Source organism: Salmo salar, chromosome ssa14 (genome assembly GCF_905237065.1).
Source record: "Salmo salar chromosome ssa14, Ssal_v3.1, whole genome shotgun sequence".
NCBI lineage: Eukaryota > Metazoa > Chordata > Actinopteri > Salmoniformes > Salmonidae > Salmo > Salmo salar.
The window spans coordinates 80,061,931-80,076,313 of NC_059455.1; positions in this window are offsets into that span (position 1 = coordinate 80,061,931).

Sequence of the window (14,383 nt, forward strand, 5' to 3'; positions counted from 1 at the left end):
AGTGTTAATCAGGGTTGCATGCAGCCTCTATTCCTCCCCCCGTCTCCCCCTGCCTCTGACCTGTGAGAGAACTCCAAACAGGCAATGGCGTATGAACACATACATACATAAAACACCCTGTGGCCAGCATCGATCTGTAGTTGTTGCTTCTCTTTCTTGGGTAATCAATGATCAGCGTTACATACATTGGGATCCACAATTACTGACATCCCTGATAAAATGGGGGAAAAAATGACTGTATAAAATAAAGAATTCAAATACTGAGCTATGCTGTTTATATTAAAAAGGGAAATGATATTATTTTATACTAATATAAACCCAATCCACCACTGATGTGTGTGACCAAAGAGCTCTATTTCCACCATAGTACAGGTTCCAATCCAAGTGCCAATGCTGTTTATCAAACTCCAGGCGATGCAGGTCAGATGACATGTAAATAGAGATCTTTGGCCATGCACACCAGTGGTGGGTTCGGCGTCGAAAAAACGGAAACATATGCAGAAAAGTACCTCATACCTACGATAAAATATGGTGGTGCATTTTTGATGTTATGGGGTTATTTTGCTTCCACTGGTCTTGAGGCCCTTGTTAAGGTCAACGGCATCATGAACTCTACCAAGTACCAGGACATTTTAGCCAAAAACCTGGTTGCCTGTGACAGGAGGCTGACACTTGGCCATAAGTGGATCTTCCAGCAAGACAATAACCCCGAGCACACATCAAAATCCACTAAGAAATTGTTAATTGACCACAAAGTCAACAACGACAAAAAATGACCATGCAAAATAGCTCAGTAGGTGTATTATTTATTTTAAACAGCCTTATTTGATAATCTTTATCAAGGGTGACAATAATGATGGACCTGACTGTATATCCATGTTATTGATCCTTCATGTGTCTTATTTAAGTTACTTTGTCACCTGCCAACGTCAGAAGAAATTCACCAAAAAGCACATGCATGCACATACAAAACACACACCAGGGGCGTAGGCACAGGTGGGCGCTAGCCCACCCACTGGGGAGTGAGGCCCACCCAATCAGATTGAGCAAAACATATATATACTGTATATATATACAGAACCAGTCAAAAGTTTGGACACACATATTCATTCAAATGTTTTTATTTTATTACATTGTGGAATAATAGTGATGACATCAAAACTATGAAATAACACATATGGAATCATGTAGTAAGCAAAAAGTGTTAAACAAATCAAAATATATTTTATATTTGAGATTCTTCTAAATAGCCACCCTTTCCCTTGATGACAGCTTTGCACATTCTTGGCATTCTAGCTTCACCTGGAATGCTTTTCCAACAGTCTTGAAGGAGTTCCTACATACCCTGAGCACTTGTTGGCTGCTTTTCCTTCACTCTGCGGTCCAACATATCCCATACCATCTCAATTGGGTTGAGGTCGGGTGATTGTGGAGGCCAGATGAAAAAAAATCAGCTTATCAATTTCTAAATAATGGGCGGGTTCTGGCAAACGTCCCTCCGCACTGATATATTAAACAGTAGCTACGCTGTGTAGGCTAGGACACATTGTATAGGCTACTCACCGTTAGCTATCTAGCTAAGACTCACTAGCCAACTTTGCTAGCAAAAACAAGTTAAATGTCCAAACAAAGCTCACAGTTCAATTTTTTCAGGAGACTTGTGTATGGAAAATGATGTTGGAGCATTAGCCAAGTTATTTGATATCAGTGTTTTTGCCATGAAAGGCCTCCAGTCCCTTTCACTGATTGTATTGATCTAATGGAGGGCCTTAAAGACAGTTTCAGTACATTCAGAGACAATAATGAGCACTACAACTTTTTATTCAGCACTTTTAGAAGTCATGAAACACGCTTCTCCACTTCGACTCGCACTCTCTCCCTCCCTCCGCTGAGACATGACCACCAGTCCAGTGAAATAAAAAAACAAGATATTTCAATTTATGCTCCGATGTGCCTCGCAGGTATGCTAATAGGCTTCAACAACTGACCTATTACCAGTGTTATCATATAGACTAGCTTGAGACTTGAGTTTTGAAATATACTGAAGAAAAATATAAACGCAACATGCAACATTTTCAAAGATTTCACTGAGTTACAGTTCATATCAGAAAATCAATACATTGAATTCATTAGGTCCTAATCTATGGATTTCACATGACTGGGAATACAGATGTGTATCTGTTGGTCACAGATACCTTAAAAAAAGGTCGGGGCGTAGATCAGAAAACCAGTCAGTATCTGGGGTGACCACCATTTGCTTCATGCAGCACAACACATCTGCTTTGCTGTTGATTATGGCCTGTGGAATGTTGTCCCACTCCTCTTCAAAGGCTGTGCGAAATTTCTGGATGTTGGTGGGAACTGGAACAAGCTGTCGTACACGTGGATTCAGAGCATCCCAAACATGCGCAATGGGTGTAATGTCTGGTGAGTATGCAGACCATGGAAAAGCGGGTTCAGCTTTCAGGAATTATGTACAGATCCTTGTGACATGGGGCCGTGCATTATCATGCTGAAACATGAGGTGATGGCGGCGGATGAATGGCACGACAATGGGCCTCAGGATTTTGTCACGGTATGTCAGTGCATTCAAATTGCCATTGATAAAATGCAATTGTGTTCGTTTTCTGTAGCTCATGCCTGCCCATACCATGGGGCACTCTGTTCACAACATTGACATCAGCAAACCGCTCGCCCACATGATGCCATACATGTGGTCTGCAGTTGTGAGGCTGGTTGGATGTACTGCCAAATTCTCAAAAACAATGTTGGAAGTGGCTTATGGTCGAGAAATTAACATTATATTCTCTGGCAACAGCTCCGGTGGAAATTCCTGCGGTCAGCACGCTCCCTCAAAACTTGAGACATCTGTGGTATTGTGTTGTGATTATTGTCCCCAGCACAAGCTGCACCTGTGTACTGATCATGCTGTTTAATCAGCTTCTTGATATGTCACACCTGTCAGGTGGATGGATTATTTTGCCAATGGAGAAATTATCACTATCAGGGATGTAAACAAATTTGTGCACAAAATTTGAAAGAAATACTACGTTTTTGTTTACGTATGGAACATTTCTGGGATCTTTCGTTTCAGCTCATGGAACATGAGACCAGCACTTTACATGTTGCATTTATATTTTTGTTCAGTGTATAAGGGACTGCACATTATATATAGTATGGGGTAGGCCTACATGGAGAAAATCAGACCTCTCTTATTATATATGAAAATGGGCAAATGCGTGAAATAATATTTATTTTTAGGAATGTAAGTGGAAATAGATGTTTGCCCTGTGCTTCTCCACCCATGCACTATAGTTAGGCCCTAGAGGCTATTGATCATTTAATTGATATAAAACAATACATTGTAGGTGCACTTGATCTCCAGCACCCAGCAGAAAATTGCACTTGGCTTGCATTTTAAGGTGCTCTCGAAGAAAAGGTTGGTGACCAATGTTCTAGCCTATGTAGGCAATGGACTATTATTACAGTATGTGTATTAGCATACTGTTAGGCTATAACTAGCATAGTGTTAGGCTATAACTTGCCTTTGATGATGCTTAATATGCAGTGTGTAACCTAATGCAAACCTGCTCTACTTTGATTGGCCTCTGTGCCAGTGATTAAAACTAGAAAGGCCTCATTGGACCCTCCATCAGGCCAATGATGTGTCTTTTGAAAGTTAACATTCTAACAGCCTAACAAATACATGTAATATATACAGTTGAAGTCAGAAGTTTACATACACCTTAGCCAAATACATTTAAACTCAGTTTTTTTCTCACAATTCCTGAATCCTAGTAAAAATGCCCTGTCTTAGGTTAGTTAGGATCACCACTTTATTTTAAGAATGTGACATGTCAGAATAATAGTAGAGAGAATGATTTATTTCAGCTTTTATTTCTTTCATCACATTCCCAGTGGGTCAGAAGTTTACATACACTCAATTAGTATTTGGTAGCATTGCCTTTAAATTGTTTAACTTGGGTCAAACTTTTCGGGTAGCCTTCCATATCGTTCTCACAATAGGTTGGGTGAATTGTGGCCCATTCCTCCTGACAGAGCTGGTGTAAATGAGTCAGGTTTGTAGGCCTCCTTGGTCTCACACGCTTTTTCAGTTCTGCCCACAAATTTTCTATGGGATTGAGGTCAGGGCTTTGTGATGGCCACTCCAATACCTTGACTATGTTGCCATTTTGCCACAACCTTGGAAGTATGCTTGGGGTCATTGTTGATTTGGATGAACCTTTTGCGAACAAACTTCCTGACTAATGTCTTGAGATGTTGCTTCGATATATCCACATAATTTTCCTGCCTCATGATGCCATCTATTTTGTGAAGTGCACCAGTCCCTCCTGCAGCAAAGCACCCCCACAACATGATACTGCCACCCCCGTGCTTCACAGTTGGGATGGTGTTCTTCGGCTTGCAAGCCTCCCCCTTTTTCCTCCAAACATAACGATGGTCATTATGGGCAAACAGTTCTATTTTTCTTTCATCAGACCCGAGGATGTTTCTCCAAAAAGTACGATCTTTGTCCCCATGTGCATTTGCAAACCTTAGTCTGTTTTTTTTATGGCGGTTTTGGAGCAGTTGCTTCTTCCTTGCTGTCGATATAGGACTCGTTTTACTGTGGATATAGATACTTTTGTACCTGTTTCCTCCAGCATCTTCACAAGGTCCTTTGCTGTTGTTCTGGGATTGATTCGCACTTTTCGGACCAAAGTACGTTCATCTCTATGAGACAGAACGTGTCTCCTTCCTGAGCTATATGGTGGCTGTGTGGTCCCATGGTGTTTATACTTGCGTACTATTGTTTGTACAGATGAACGTGGTACCTTCAGACTTTTGGAAATTGCTCCCAAGGATGAACCAGACTTGTGGAGGTAAAAAAAAAAAGAGGTCTTAACTGATTTCTTTTGATTTTCCCATGATGTCAAGCAAAGAGGCACTGAGTTTGAAGGTAGGCCTTGAAATACATCCACAGGTACACCTCCAATTGACTCAAATTATGTCAATTAGCCCATCAGAAGCTTCTAAAGCCGTGACATCATTTTATGGAATGTTCCAAGCTGTTTAAAGGCACAGTCAACTTAGTGTATGTAAACGTCTGACCCACTGGAATTGTGATACAGTGAATTATAAATGAAATAATCTGTCTGTAAACAATTGTTGGAAAAATTACTTGTGTCATGCACAAAGTAGATGTCCTAACCGACTTGCCAAAACTCTAGTTTGTTAACAAGAAATTTGTGGAGTGGTTGAAAAACGAGTTTTAATGACTCCAACCTAAGTGTATATAAACTTCAGACTTCAACTGTACTATCAAAAGAATAATAATGTGTTGTGTTTATGATGGTCTTGGCTAACATTAGAATACAAAATAAAATGTATTTCAAAGAACACAATAGCATTTTCATTTGTTTTTGTAACTGTAAGCTATATGTACAAATGGAAAACCACTAATACAAGTGTTAAGATCCATTAAATAAACACCATCACAAAGATCCTTCATTATACATTTTTTTTAAGGGCAGGTCTTTAAGTAATGCATTTATGAATTCACGAAAATGCTTTTTAAAGGAACAGAAGGGCATATTTTGAGTTGAAATATATTATTGTGCTTGCAAGTGCACACGGAGAGCGAACTGTAATAGCAGAAATTCTGCAACAAAAGAGTTGTTTTGCAAGGATAGGTCATTTGGAAACTGCAGAATCTGCTCTTTCTCATACTACATAGATATCAAAACGTCTCACTTGCTTGTGACTCAGGAAAGTCACTTTTTGGCACTCCATTTACCTTCTTCTGTGTCAATTCCAAGCTGCGCTAATCATCGGATTCTTCATGTACAATTTAACAATTAATAACATTGTCACCCATCAGACTATTATCAATTTAATCTTACCTTTAGACTAATTATATTATATGTGTGAAATTAGTTTTGATATAGTTTAGGTGAGGTTTCGATGGGCCATCATCAGCTGCGTAGGCCTGACAGGTAGTGGGAAAACAGCTAATAACACGAATTCTGTTTGAGGTATTAATATTCTAACAACAGTAGAGACTTATTTAGGAAAGTCAAGGATGGGGGGAAGATATCTTTAAAAATGTCCGAGTAATTAAAAAAGTGAATTTGTTTTGAGTCACTATGACGCTCTCGGCTGTCCTAATTTTAAATGTTTACATGTCTGGCCCCCTACCTACTATCTCCTGGACGCTGAGCCAGTTAGAGGTTGCCAAGCCTATTGTGATTATTACTGTTATATCTGGGCATTATGTTCTAGTCTCATAGTCCATTAATTATAGACCTATAGTTTATTATGTATAGGTCTATGTGAGTCAGAGGTTAAATGCAAGAGTCATGGATTTACATAGGCTTACAGGACTATTTGGTCTGTAATGTGAAATCACATGTCAGATGGTTTGTTGTGTGTGTGATCGATTACTGTAGGGTATTGTGTAGGCTATGCTTTTATGATCCGTTAGTCTGCCTACGCCACTGACACACACACACACACTTATGCATGCGCACGCACGCATGCATGCACCCATACACACACACACACACACACTCTGGACAGTTGCAAACCCAATCAGAAGGCATAGAATTCCCTTGGAAATGATATTGCCAGACAGAACATCATCTGAAGTGTTCTTAGTTTCCATGGATACACAGCCTTCCCTCCGAGGCTGTGCTGCGATATGAATGAATCCATTGTCACGTCTCCATTCCAGTTCTGGGGAGAAACGGAGAGAGAGAAAAGGGAAGGTGAGGGAGAAAATAAGAAAAAAGCAGAAGTGAAAGGAAGACATTAGAAAGAAAAAGAGAGTGAGTGATTGAGTTAGTCAGAGAGAGAGAGAGAGATAGAGACAGATGGTGGGATCTGAGACATGTTGCGCTCGATGAACAAGGATTGTGCTTGCTAAGTATATATCCCCTAAAGGCTGTTTGAAGGATGCCTACACAGAATAAACTACAATTACTCTTACACAGAAAGCTCTAGTGGCTACACATCTGATGAGATGGGATAACCCCTACAGTACCAGATCTATGTTCAAATACTATTTGAAATCCTTCAAAGGATTTTAGCGTTTGTTTCAGCCTGCCTGGAGTGCCAGATGGGTGAAGTTTGACCTTTAGCGACTATTCTAATGCTTCCATTGCTCCAGGCAAGCACATATAAAGTTTTTAAATATATTTCCAATACTATTTCAACACAACGATGTACAGTACACAGTACTGATATTATTTGATGTTTGATTGACGAGTGGGACATTCCCCTGCGAGAGTATGTAGGTGCCTCCCACATTTTTCCTACTCAAGGCTCTGATGAAGACAATTCATGCCGAAATGTAAGTCAATTGTTTACTTGTCCCGTCAATAAATGTATCAGATTTATGCAGCAACAGTGCTCATTTTTATTTACTCTCCCGGATAGTCATCCTGGAGTGAGGAATCTTTAGGATGTAGAGTACACATTCAGAGAAATCTCAACTTTTTGGCTTCTTTCTCTCATTTACGTCACTCACCACAGTATGCCCAGAGATATAAAGACGATATAAAGTATTTTTCGAATAAAAATACGTACATTCTTGGGACATTATCATTTACATAATATTTCTAGTATGTGGATGTGAAAAATACATTGTCGTTCTGTCAAAACGCCTTGACCTAGATTGATTAAACTCAACATATAACACTTCACCCAAAAGAGATTTCACAATACGAACTTAGATTTCAGTCTTAAAGAAGGATTTTTGAGACAAATGAGACATGGATTGTGTATGTGTGCCATTCAGAGGGTGAATGGGCAAGACAAACGATTTAAGTGCCTTTGAACGGGGTGTGGTAGTAGGTGCCAGGTGCACCAGTTTGAGTGTGTCAAGAATTGCAACGCTTCTGGGTTTTTCTCACTTTCGACATCTTGTAGAGTCCATGCCCCGACGAATTGAGGCTGTTCTGAGGGCAAAAGGGGGGCAATTCAATATTAGGAAGGTGTTCCTAAGGTTTCATACACTCAGTCTACATTACATTACATACTAATCGTATAGAATCCAGCATGGGTTGATCTAAACATGCAATCACGTCTCCTTCCCTGCTGAGGCTATATTATGGCCTTTGTCTGCATCCCAAATGGCACCCTATTCTCTTATTTAGTGTACTACTACCATAGGGCTCTGGTCAAAAGTAGTGCACCGGATAGGGAATAGGGCAGCCTATATCATCTGCTCTATTAGCCCACAGTTTGGGTATGCTACACCAAGATGTGATGCTTATTACAAGGCAAGGCTAACGCTCATTTTCAAACTGAAACAGATATAACGTAGCTGAGAAATAGCAACAAACTGCGGCCAGTCAAGAATGTTTTATGTAGATTTAACAGTGGGATAATGTACAGGAAAAAAAACACCTGGATAATTGTGCATGCAAATCCAAACACACATTACTTTACTTCCTGCATTGATAATAGTTATGCTACTTGTTTTTCTAGGTTATGTCATTGAACATGTGCGGCAGCCTACAAAACTCCCTGTTGGTTGTACAAGGAGACAATATGTATTCAAGACACTGAGGTAATCAGTTCTCAGGTGGGACTAAGAGAGAGAGAAGCTCATCACGATGGCAGGAAGAAACAAAGAAGCACAACTAAAAAGGAGTCTGGCCTCAGGCTACCATATCTAAGGGTTGAAATAAAAATCCAACAAGAACCTCTCTCCCTCCATGTGTTCATGTCTTGCCCTTACTCCACAAAAGAGAACCCTCCCAGAGGATTGGGGGTAAGCATTGTCTCCGCTCATGCAATGCCTCCTTTAGAGTAATCCACAAATTCTCCCCTATGTTTTGGGACATTTTACTGCACTAGAAAGTAATGAAATGCAAAGCAGCTTGACATTGGCTTTTTGCGTGTTTCTACAAATGTCAGACAATCTACTTGTTAAGAAGAAATGATTAAGGAAAATTGTACAATGGTGCGTCTCTTGTGTGTGTGTGAGTGTGAGTGTGTGTTAGAGGGAGTGTGCATGTGTCTGGGTATGTATGCATGCACGTGTGTGTGGGTTTGTGTGGGCGTATTTGCGTGCATGCATGTGTGTGTTTGCGTGTGTGTGCGTGCCTGCATTACTGAAATTGTTTCCCGCAAGAGCCATTTTGGTGTCATTACTGTTTAGTTAACTTAAGACGTTTATATTTCAGAGACATTAGGACTTGATTCAAACAGATCCGCTTTAGCCAACATCCACATATTGGTTGCTTTGACAGTGTCAGAGGTGGAACTGTGTTAGAGCTGTCATATCTAAAAGTGGCTCCCTGCATTATACTTCAAGTGGACATTACCATTGGCTTCACGGAGTCGCATGAACAGAAATCCCATGCATCCTTGTTTACAAGTTGGAACATCGGAATGTGAGATATAACCTACACCTACATTAGGGTGATAGAAACCCTCATTATTTAGTTTAATGATTTGAAATTTGAGCGTCATCATTTCTATATAGCCTACACTTTCTCGTGGAATTTACAAACTTCAGAAGTCTTTTTAAACCTCACTACAATACAAGTTTAACATTTCCTCCTTTGCAGGAAAGTTCTCCTGCACCAAACAGGGTTATCAAGCTAAGATCCTACATCTGTACATCCCACTGGGCACAAATGTCAATTTAATATATATTCCACGTTAGTTCAACCTAATTTCATTAAAATGACGTTGAAACAACATTGACTCAACCAGTGTGTGCCAAGTGGGATTTAGTTACGTATCGCTAAACAATGGTAAAAACCTTGCTTGAACATCCTTATAAAACAGCCCTCAGTTATCATAAAATAATTAAATAATGACTTTCTTCAGAAACTAGAGCCGGGATTAAATCCGATCGCGCTTGTAGACCACGCAACTTTTAAAGGCAATGTTATCGGGTTTGTAAAGATCGTATTGAAAGTAAACGCTGCCTATGACTGCTCAATTAAAAATGACCTTTAAATGTGATGAATGAAGCTACAGCAACAAGGTGATAATGTCTGGAGTCCATTTTTTTTGCTGTTCTCCAAATTGCATTTACAGTTTTTAAATTGTGTAGAAATATAGCAAATGAGCTTCAGTTTTATAAAAAATTCATGAAGGGGTTTGTCACTTTGCCATACCCTAGGTTTAGCTGACATGACGATCCTGCCTACTTTCCAAGGAAAAGTAAAAAACTAAAATTGACAGAACATGAGAGCAGGCCTGGACGTAATCAATACAGTACTTAATGGTACATGTACAAGCAGGTAATAATACTCATTTCAGAAATCGACCCATGGAACACTATATTCCTAATCTCGTTATAGCTTGGCAGAGGTCTTAGTTGCTAGAAGTGACATGTCTTGTTTGAATGGGCCTATATCAGTGTTTCCCAACTCCAATCCTCCAAGTAACCCCAGAAGGCACACATTTTTGTTGTAGTCCTGGACAAGCACACCTGATTCAACTTGTCAACTAATCATCAAGCCCTCAATGAGTGGAATCAGGTGAGTCTGTCCGGGGCTACAATAAAAACATGTGCTGTTGGTGGTACTGGAGGACTGGAGTTGGAAAACACTGGTCTAGAGCAATTGATCTACTGTCTCTGAGCGCTTAGGCTTGCTGACTACCCTGGGGGCAGCTAGATCCATGGACGTCACAAACCTTCCACCGCCTGAGGGAGAAAAGACTACAGCCTTTGGTCAATTATTTAGTGTTCACATTAGACAGCTAGGAGGGGTGGAGGGTGGGGTGGACAGAGCTGACCCCACACCATGGGCAGGCAAAGTCTATGTCCCAAATGGCACCCTATTCTCTATATAGTGCCCTACTTTGACCAAAGCCCTATGGGCCCTAGTCTCTGGTCAAAAGTAGTGCATTATATAGGGAATAGGGCTTATCATTTGGGTCACCCTCTGTACATCCAAGGCGTCTGGATGACGTCTGTGTCTCGACGGAGGATGCAACTCTTCGCAATCATTCTTGATTGTGATGACATTGTTTCTTAGAAAGGATGATGCATTCTGTTTCAAGATTTGTGACATTGGTCATTGTTGTTGTTAAGAAATTACCAAAGTTGAAATCTGAGGGAAGTTCATAATAATTAACTTTATTTAGTAAATTCCTAATTCATATTATTTTCAGCCATGCAAATCTGATAGACTGAATCCAAATTTAACCTTTCCCAGACCAGTTTAAATGTTTTGGGACCGGTGACATTGAATATTAGCTAACAATGTCATTTGTCATCTTTCTTTTCAGCTCACACGTTGATTGACACGAGCTGTGCTCCCCAGAGCCCTGCCCTCAGGTTCCAAATCAGCTGTAGCATCACCCATCTGTCTCAGTGACGTAATTATGATACATACCAGGAAAGTCTTGATGCTCTTTCCCATTTCCCTTCAATTAGTATACTACATTCACTAGAACCAACAAGTGCTTCACATTTATTTTAAATTAAAGCTTAACACAATTTGCCTCGACCCTCACATCGCAGTATTAATAATGTTGTTATTGCTGCTGTGGCTGTGTGTCTATATAACAGGTCATTCAGATCTTATCCGGTATCTCACTAATCAATTCAGAAGGGTTAACTTAGGACCATCTGTTTTGGCATAATGGAGATGAAAAGATACATCAATCTGGCAATTAGTGTGAATAAAAAATTATCTGCCAGTTTTTGACAATATGAGAGCTTGTGACCTATTGTATGAAATAGAGCGTATGGACGTTGTATAACTCTCAAAAAGACAGTACACCCCATATAGTAGCACATGGGACTTGGAGATGATGGCGGAATGTCTATCATGCACCTGATAAAAGTAAACACTGTTAACATTAAATATGAGCTCAGATCAGCTTCATTTATACTTTATGCTTCGGAGAGGCCGTTGGTTTTTGTTCAGGACCTTGGTTAGCTTCTGAACAATGCCTTGACATGAAATTATCAATTCACATTCCTCATATCATTTAAGTATTCCTTTACTTTACTGAGGAAGCCCACAGTGATTGGTACATCGGGGGCTCTATCAGAGGCTCTACAAGCTATTTAAATGAAGAGTGTTGATGCTAAATGGACAGTGAATAATTAGAACGAAACAGTGTATGCACATTCCCAGTCCCTTTGGAGCGTATCTCTAAATGGTAGAACGCTATCACTGAAAAGTCTAAACAGGGAATGGCTAGGAGAGGAGAGAGAGCCCGCCCTCCCCTCTGTGGGTTAGGTGGGCTAGGGTCAGACACAGATATTTGTTTTAGTGGGGTATTTCAAGTAGAGATGAAGTAATCCCAGTCCCCAATCTCCCATGTCCTCACACGCTCTGGTGCTCCAGTCTGACGACTGCTGACAATACACACACACACACACACACTGCCCAGCAATATCCCTCTCTCTGCTTAAACACAGTTATTGCAGAAAGCAGCCAGGCCTCCATGGGTAAGTCAGGTGGTTGATTCTCTTGGGGTGTTGGAGTAGTCTGATTTTCAACTGACAGAGCTCTGTTTACAAGCCAGGGAACGAGAGAGAGAAAAGGAAAAAAAGGAAAGATGAGGGAAAGAGGGAGAAAGAAGCTGATTCCCATTTCATTTGAGTCACTGAAGCTGCAGTGGTGGAGAAGGGAAGTGAGTAAGAGACAGTGACAGAGAGAGGTAGGGAGATGTCCCTTGAGCCTAATTCTGATGCTCTGAGGGTCTTCCAGCGTGGGGCTGGGACCTGTTCAACAAACCCCCTGGAGAGGGAGGTGGCGAGCCAGCAGAGTGGGGCTGGGACCTTTTCAACCAATCTCATGGTGGTGAGCCAGGCAGTTCTCACCCCTACAGGATACCCTGAGTGAGTGACCGAGGACCTAACTGAGAACGGGCTTTCCATCATGTTGGTTTACCAATTGAGATTAGATTGGGATTTTCATCTTTTCTGAACTCAATTTCAATTTACACACAATTTAAGGAATCTCAAATGGTTTCATTTGGATTCCTCAACATGCTGCTTAACCTTTATGGGATCGGTGTCCCTAAACCGGGATGGTTGTTGCTCAATATGAGATAATGTGACTAGAATGATGTTGTAAACACCAGCCAATTCCGGGACATAGAAATGTCTTATATGGGCAGAAAGTTAAAATTCTTGTTAATCTAACTGCAGTGTCCAATTTACAGTAGCTATTAGAGCAAAACAATACCATGCTATTGTTTGACTCTGGCTCCAGGCTTCCAAACACACCTGCACACCAGTTCTCTTTATTTGTTTTCATCTTTATTGTTGTCTATCACGTGTTTTCTTTGGTGAAAATAAATACAACTACAACGAGTGTTCATCTGTTTTCATCTTGTCAGTCTATGTCATGGAAAGAGCACACTCAGTGTATGCATTAAGAGTTGGTCAGTGAGCGACACAGCCGACTAAGCAGACCAAGAGAGACATTCAATCTAATGTGAGCTCATTGATGATAGAGGTATATCAATGGATGTTGATGAGAAGGTTCTCATTTTCAACAATGGTGATACAATTGTTCTGTAGAATAGTAAAAGTGATCCATAACATGCAAGCCACATTCTATTCAAGAGCTCATGGCCAATTCCTACAACAAACACTTGCACCAACATGTGCCATTTAGCTTGACTTACAGTCATATGTGCATTTTTTTTTTTTTTACATATGGGTGGTCCCAGGAATCAAACCTACTATCCTGACTTTGCAAGCATCATGCTCTACCAACTGAGCTACAGAGGACCACATCAGTCTACCACTGAACCACCAGTGCACCAGTTTCACATATAATCATAACAGCAGTGCAGACATTAGGTCTACATTCCACTAGGGTTCTTTTTAAACCTGTCCATTTATCATCGTCACAAATTTTGACTGGTTGTATTATATTTGAAGATTCCCTGCTGCTTCTCCTCTGATTCTGTAATTTGAATAATTAATAAAGTGGCTTCCACCAAGTGGTGATCATAATTAGTTTCCTTTCCCCCAATTAGTTTCAGGTTCTTTCATGACATCTTATTCATCACCCAGTTCTTCAACTGCACACACACACACACACACACACACACACACACACACACACACACACACACACACACACACACACACACACACACACACACACACACACACACACACACACGCACACACACACACTGAAGACGAACCAGAGGCTTGTAGTAAAGGGATTGAAACCAACGTCTTGTCTCAGAGCCCTAATTATGATTGTAATTATTGTTCATTAATGCAGTATCATCAGTATCATAATTATAATATTTCACATTGCTGCTAAGTACTGTTCTCATGCCAGTTCCCAGCCCCTGTACACCAATAATGACACGATGACAACAAGTTGTCGTTTTGACTTCACTCTGCTCAGAGCATGGACGTTTTAGCGGTTCT